This window comes from Talpa occidentalis, unplaced genomic scaffold (genome assembly GCF_014898055.3).
Source record: "Talpa occidentalis isolate TD23 unplaced genomic scaffold, MPIMG_talOcc4v2.1 talOcc4.2843, whole genome shotgun sequence".
Classification (NCBI taxonomy): Eukaryota; Metazoa; Chordata; class Mammalia; order Eulipotyphla; family Talpidae; genus Talpa; species Talpa occidentalis.
In genome coordinates this window covers 1-7,478 of record NW_023603011.1, presented here as the reverse complement: position 1 = coordinate 7,478, position 7,478 = coordinate 1, and the positions used below count along the sequence as shown (strand labels likewise).

The 7,478-nt window shown below is 37.6% G+C and overlaps 1 pseudogene; it reads right to left on the bottom strand.

Moving 5' to 3' along the window:
- Nucleotides 1–3,656: 3,656 nt before the first annotated feature.
- LOC119254074 (5-hydroxytryptamine receptor 2C-like) lies at nt 3,657–4,481 on the bottom strand (annotated as a pseudogene).
- Nucleotides 4,482–7,478: the final 2,997 nt, after the last annotated feature.

Here is a 7,478-nt window from a genome sequence, read left to right as displayed (position 1 = left end):
AGTCATTCCAGTATCCCTAGACTCACCCAGCATCAGGACGGTGTAAGTGTTGAAAAGAAGCATCAATGAACTTTGCCATTCTTCATTTTCATTCCAGATTTGAAAGAAAATGGCTTAATGTTGTGACTTTGACGACTGCAGAGGTATGCAAAGTCATTTGGACGGAAGTAAATTAAGATTATCATGCCACACACTGCCTGATTGAAGAGCAGGGAACTGTAAGACCCATTCTGGCAACAAGGACAAAGCATGCAACCTCCACAAATATTGATGATCAATACACAGTTTTTGAATGTAGAGTGGTACCTACCTATTGAGTAAAACTATCAACGAGAAAGAAACGGTCTGTCATTGTGGCTCATGGAGTCTGGCAGGAATAAGATGGAATGGATACCTACAGCAAGGAGAGCATGTGAGCCACGCAGACTCTGCTCAGGTAAGGAAGTTAGGATAATTTGGAAGTGCAGTTATTCTGCTTTTGAGGATCAGTGATCTTGCTAATTTTTTGTTCTTGTTGTTTACACCTCTTAATTTTCTTTCTCCTTGTGGTGTAGCCTTTGAGTACATGTGGAATTAATCAGAAGCCTGATATTTTTCTGGTGGTGTTTATTTTGTGAACTTATTTTATAGGATTCAATTTAATTTTCAAAGAAAATGAAGTGACATGGGATATTTTCCCTTCAAAAGTTGCAGCGTGAAAAAAGACACATATTAGCCAACATTTAATAAATTTAATAAATTAATAGGAAGTATCACAAAAACTTGGAATGGATAACATACAGGAACCAGGAATAAGACAACACTTTGCAACCATTCACAAAAAGTACCATTTGACAAAGGAGAGATTTACAGGAAATAATATAAGGCAGTCTGTTGCACATGTCTTAAACAGATATACATATAATAGTACATCAAAATGATTCGTTTGACAGTAAATTCACCACGTTTACATTTATCACATGGACTTTTTTAAAACATTTATAAAAGTTTGTAGAGTTAACATTGAACTGTAAGATTTATATCCAAATGAGTATATTGTTTCATACCAAACTGCACAGAATTGACGATAGCACACAATTTGAGGATAATTACTGTGTTGGGTACTATTAAGTATTACTACTTGATGACATAAGAGTTATTAACAAATGTGCTATAAGCTATTATCATTCAACTTATTGCTAGTGCTTTTGAAAATCCATGGTTTATATTTGATTTCTTTGTAAAACATGTGCTATGAGCTTGCCCTGATAGTTAAGAAAAGAAATCAGATGTTTCCAATTTTCTCTAATACTCACAATACTTCAGATCTGAATGCATGGTTTTAAAGGACTGTGGAAGGTTTTTCTCAGTCCTACTTATGTTACCTACTCTGTCTTACATGAATACAAATCGATGGATTCATGCGACATACGTGGCATACATGCAGGACACCATCTGTATGTGCAGAACTCATGCTCAGTGCATGCTGTTTCTTCAGACATTTTCATTTCAGTAAGAATTAGATCATCTCATTCAAATTCATATAATGTTTTAACATGCAGTTCAACAGAGCTAACAGGCAGGTAGACTTGACTTCCCCATGTTATATTTGGGCATGCTCAAGCAGTTGACTGATATTTGGCAGTGTTGCAAATCAAGTAGAGACTGTATGAGTTTCCTCAAGTACAGCAGCTCTCCCACTGCCTCTGTGGCAGACTGTTGGATTTATCTATGCTGTGTGTTGAGGACACAGACCAGGGGTTTTAGAAATTCAGATTCTGCCTTCATCAATTTCAAGATACTGAGAGGCACACTCTAAGGTGTGTAAGGAACTGTCAGGCATAAGAAATAGCATCATGAATTCTTCGGAAATTGATCCACAGTTGTGTGAATGGACACACATGGAAATACAGTTACTGGAAACATTTGTATACTCTGCACACAGCATAGACTTAATGGTCTGACTTTAGCAATGCTTGAAAACCTTTCATTGGTTGACAAACTGGTAAAATGGCACTGAATTCTTAGAGAGCAGCAGGCCCACGAATGAAACAATGGCCAACACTTATTGTAACACAACACTATATTTTAACAAAGATTTAACTTCTGGTACATATTTGCAGTACAATGAAGAGCTTGCCACTTTCACAAATTAGCTGCAGCCTTTTCCTGCACTAGAGAGTTTGGAAGGATCTGAAAATGAGATAAATTTTGTTTAAAATCCAAATGGAAACTCTGTATTTCTGTTATTCCCAGAGTTCAATAATAGCTTTCTTTAATTACTTTTTTTTAACATTCTAAGGGCCTAATTCTGTAGTCCTTATCAAGTAAACTTCCAAGGTTTTGATCATCTATGCTTCCAACGCAAGTTTTACTCAAAAATGGACTGCGAAATTGGGTCCTATAGACAGAGGTACCATAATTAAGAAAAATATTTGAATAAGGCTCAAAATGCTAATTTCACTTTGTGTGTAGCACACGAATTTCCAGGATCCTGAGATCAAAACCCAATTGATGTTGAATCCTGGATTGGGAAATAACTCTGGGATCTCATTTTCCCAGTTTGATTATGGAATTAGGTATTACTAAGGACCAGAATGAAAACACTAATTCCAGTTTGTTTGTCATTGTAATCAGAATTTGAACACATTGTCCTTAAGAAGTGAAAAGCTATTGGTGTATATATCTCGTATCATCCTTCCACTTCTGTAGTCCTGGTTAACCAGCTGCTATGTTAAGATACCACTATGTTTGGGGACAGACATTGCAGTAAAATACCAACACAACATTCTGACAATGTCAAATTTTGCCCCTATATGTGACAACAAGGCTAAGTTCTGCCTTTGACTCACTAATTGGTGTGATATAGTATCAGAAGGCAGAACCTATCTTACTGTGTTTATGTGTGTAGATGAGCAGAGCAAGAATTTAAAGTGTTATTTACTGTTAACCCCGGAAAAAGATTCTACTGAATTTGTTAATTTTGGTGTGGTTGAAATATAACCACTGTCATGTGCATCATTCTGGTCTCCTGCAAATGCCACCTGGGATGAACATCAACATTTCCTTATGCACGAGAGAGAGAGAAAGAGAGAGAGAGAGAGAGAGAGAGAGAGAGAGAGAGAGGAGAGAGAGGAGAGAGAGAGAGAAAGAAGAAGAAGAGAAGAAGAAGAAGAAAAGAAGAAGAAGAAGAAGAGGAGGAGAGAGGAGGAGGAGGAGGAGAGGAGGAGGAGGAGGGAGGAGGAGGAGGAGGAGGAGGAGGAGGAGGAGGAGGAGGGGAGGAGAGGAGGAGGAGAGAGGAGGAGGAGGAGGAGGAGGAGGAGGAGGAGGAGGAGGAGAAGGAGGAAGAGAAGGAGAAGAAGAAGAAGAAGGAGGAGAAGAAGAAGATAAAAGAAGAAGAAGAAGAAGAAGAAGAAGAAGAAGAAAAGAAAGAAAACAAACAAAAATCAACATTTTGCATCAAAGAATCAAAATAAGTTATACTCACTCTAAACAGTAAATATAGAACCCTAAATCTCACTATTGTACGCATGATTTTAAAGTACAGGTTGCAAAGCTATATATAAAAACACTTTTTCAGACAGCAATATTTACAGAAGTTATGACCGACAGAAAAATTAGAGAACATTTTCCTACATTTGTAGCTTTACTGTAGGAAAAGGCTGTGCTGCTCTTTCTTACACACTACTAATCCTTTCACTAACCACACTGGAGGGATTAACTGGTAGCTCCAAATTCTCAACTTGCATCTCTATACCCGGCTCTTTGTCGTTAGCTTTCTTATCATGGGTTCATTGGTATGCCGGTAAATGTTAACATTAAGCTCCCTCCCAGATAAAGCAGTGGCAGCGACCCTCGGGATTTGTCTGACAGGAGGCTTTTTTTCTGGCTTATAATTGCAGCGCAAATAGTTGGAGAAAGCCCTTCGGTAAATTTTGTTGAAAAGAGTGTACACCAGAGGATTAATTCCCGAACAAACATAGCCAATCCAAACAAAACACATTCAGAAGTTTTTCCATGAGCTTTTGATTACAGGACTTCCACAAAGAACAGACAGAATATTAGTAATAAAAAAACGGGCACCACATGATCAGAAACACAAAGAAAACAATGCCAAGGACTTTAGACGCTTTCCGTTCGTTGTTGATAGCTTGCATGGTGCCCCTGGGACGCCTTTCCTTCTTCTTCTTGCGTCGCGGGTTGGCCTCTTGGTTAGGGTTTGCAGAATTCTCTTCGTCGGTGCCATTCCTCTTGCAGCACTTCAGAAAATCCAGGCTTATTCCAGGCGGTTCCTCGGTGTGGCCGCGCAGTAGCATCAGCGCTTGTCTGCGAAGAACGTGAATCGTCAGGCAGTAGGTAATCACCATGATCGTCAGCGGTATGAAGAAAGCTACGAAGGACCCAATCAGGACGAAATTGGGTCATTCACACGCAGGTGGTGTTGTTGACGAACACTTTGTCTTCATCTCTCAGCCCGATCACTGGGATAGGGACCGAAACACCTGAAGGAACACAAGAAGTAGAACACTGTCACAGCATATGGAAGGATGGAACAGGTGTGTGCGACATATGTTCAACTGCTGAAGACAACTTAGGGCTGATATTTGGTTGAAAGCTATTCATGGTATAAATTGATAGTCGCATAAAAGACTAGTCATAGGGATCAGTTTTTTCATGTTGGGAATGCTTTCTCCCCAAATTTTTGGAGAAGGCATGCAATTACTATCATTGAGAAAAACTATTATTGTTGTATGTAACAGTGGATTGTGTCCTTTTTGTTTTTTTTTCCAGTTTTTAGAACTGTGCTGTCTCAATAAATATTTGTCAAATGAATGAATCAATTCACATCTGTACTTTACGACATTAATAAAGCCAATTGTTCATTATTTAGCATATCAACTTTCAAATGCAATAAAAATGATGTGTATATCATCCAAAAGAGTAATAATTGCCTGTCAGGCCGGCAGGGCAGAGTTTGAAATGAATCTTTTAGCTGACAACATATATTTTTCAAGGACACTAAACAAAGGTGTCAAGAAGAGGAAATTTTATGTGTATCCTTTGGTGACAGGGTCTGGGAACTCTGGAGTTGCTGGAGATTGACAGGAGAGTATGGCTTCCAAATATGTTATAGGGACTGCATCTGCCCACTAATCAGAATAATCTACAAGCAAAATTGAACAAAAGACTAATTTTAAGAAGGGTTTTTCTGAGACTCTGGGCATAATAACATTTTTCAAGGATAAGAGACAGAGGGAAGTGCAAAAATGGGAGAGATTCAGTTCTCCCATTTCTGGGTGGAAGTTTGAGCATTTTGTTTTGTAAGAATACTGAAGAGAGGATTTTAGGTAAGCACGTCCATTACAAAAAAGGCTTAAACAAACAGAAAACAGAGAGAGAGTCGAAGATGATCTTGCAATGAAACATAATTAAGAAACCTGAAAATTTTTAGAAAACACTAAGACAGACCTTGAAGAGGTCCTCCATCAATAAATGGGGATAACTTGCAAACGAAATTCAAATGCTAAAGTTAATTATTCTTTTTTATGTCCACAAGAAGTTGAATTCTGGGAAAATTCACCTTTAAGCTTCTATCAGAGAATGTTATTTGGAATCCTGGGTGGGTGGATATCTTCACTATGAACCAGGGGAGAAGCAAGAAGTGCACTCCAGGAAATCTTGTGGCTTTAGGGAACACACAGAAAAGGGCCAAATCGGATACTAAATCATTACAATTTGTCTTAACAGTCTTTATGAGGTATAGAGTGTGTGGCTGGATGATCAAAAGGGAAAAGCTGAGAATGCGTCCTTGCTAGAACAAAAGTTTATTTGCTAAGGATGTTGATTGATATTTAATTTCTGGGAGGACACAAGGAAGACAGAATGCTTAGCAAGTAATCTTAAGCTTTCTTCTTAGGCATTGAATTTCTAAAAGACTGGCCTACTTCTGGAGAAAGAGAGATTAGGTGTGGTGTGAAAGACAGCCAAAGATAGATGAAATCTAAGACTCCTTAGGGCATTGATATATGCTACAAATGTGAACCTAAACATACCATTCAAGAAAGCATGAAAACAAGGAGACACTGTAAACAAAATATTCTCAGGTGTTCAGTGTGGGAGTCCTGGTGAAGAGGCCTTTGAACATGGAGTAGCAAGAATCAGAAGGTAATTTACACCGAACCTGATGAAATGTTTGGGGGAATTTCAACAAGCATTTGGGAAACTGAGTACCATGGACCACATAGGTTACATTTCTTAAGAGTTACAAAAAAGACTGGTTACTGTTCTTAAGCATCATTAAAAAGGCAGGTGAATGCTGCCAGTTTTGATCTTTGGAAACTATATTCCAAATGCTATAAATATAAGGGAATCTCTAGAAGGAGTGTAGCTTGAGTTTGCATGAAAGAAGTTGATACAAGCATATCCTCTAGGAATGTTTTAGGTTAGGCTATATGATGCTTGCTGGAGTTAAGGAAATAATATGGGATTAAGAAAAGAGAGAAAGATTTCTCAAAATAAATACAAGAGAAAAATTTAGAGGAAGAACCTACATATTTAAGGGATTTAAAAGAATAACTGAGCATTTATAATATGTGGACCTGCTTGGGATATGGATTCAAACCAATAACTTCAAAAAATATTCATGAATAACTAAAATTTAAGCAATGACTGGCCTTTTGATGATCTCAAAATTATTGCTCATTAATTTGAAAAGTGATGTTGATATTGTGGTTATATAGAAAATAGTTATTATATTTTTGGATATACATACTGAAACATTTATGCATAAGGTATTATGATCGAGTTTTTTTCAAAATAATTTGGGAGGGAGAATTGATTCAAAGTAAGGATGAAATAAGATGCATAAATGGATAAATCTTGGAATTGATGATGTGTACATAAGTGTTTATTATATATCTATCTGCTTTGGTAATCGTCAAGTTTTCATAACAAAAGTTTAATAATATTTTGAACATAGTAAAAGAAAGAGAAGACATAGAGGTCCTTTCCGAATTAGACAATATAATCACTATTAGACCTCAAATCTTAAAGGTCTTCAGGACTTAGTGGTCCCTGCTATTCCTGGAAGTGATTGTTTCTATGGGAAAAGACTTAGGCCCTGAGTGGAAACATTCACCACTCTGTTAGAATGTAGGAAGACTCCAATTTCTAACAAATGTTGTGAGAAAATCTTATACCTTCTAAGGATCCTATAGCAAGACCAGAGAAGGGATAGAGAGAAAAAGTATTCCAGAAGAGGAAATGGAGCTACTCTTGCATCTCTCTTCCTCTACACCTCCCTTACCTTCCCACCTCCTACCTGCATTGTCTTCTCCTGCAATATGGAAATAGAACCTGAGTCTAGAGACTTAATCTAAGAAATTTGTTTTCACTCTGGGGAGTCCTGGCGGAGGGTAGAGGTATATACACTCAGAAAATAAAATTCTGGAGTTGGAGATTCAATTCCTCATAAGAAATGCTGCATAATCTAGGTATTC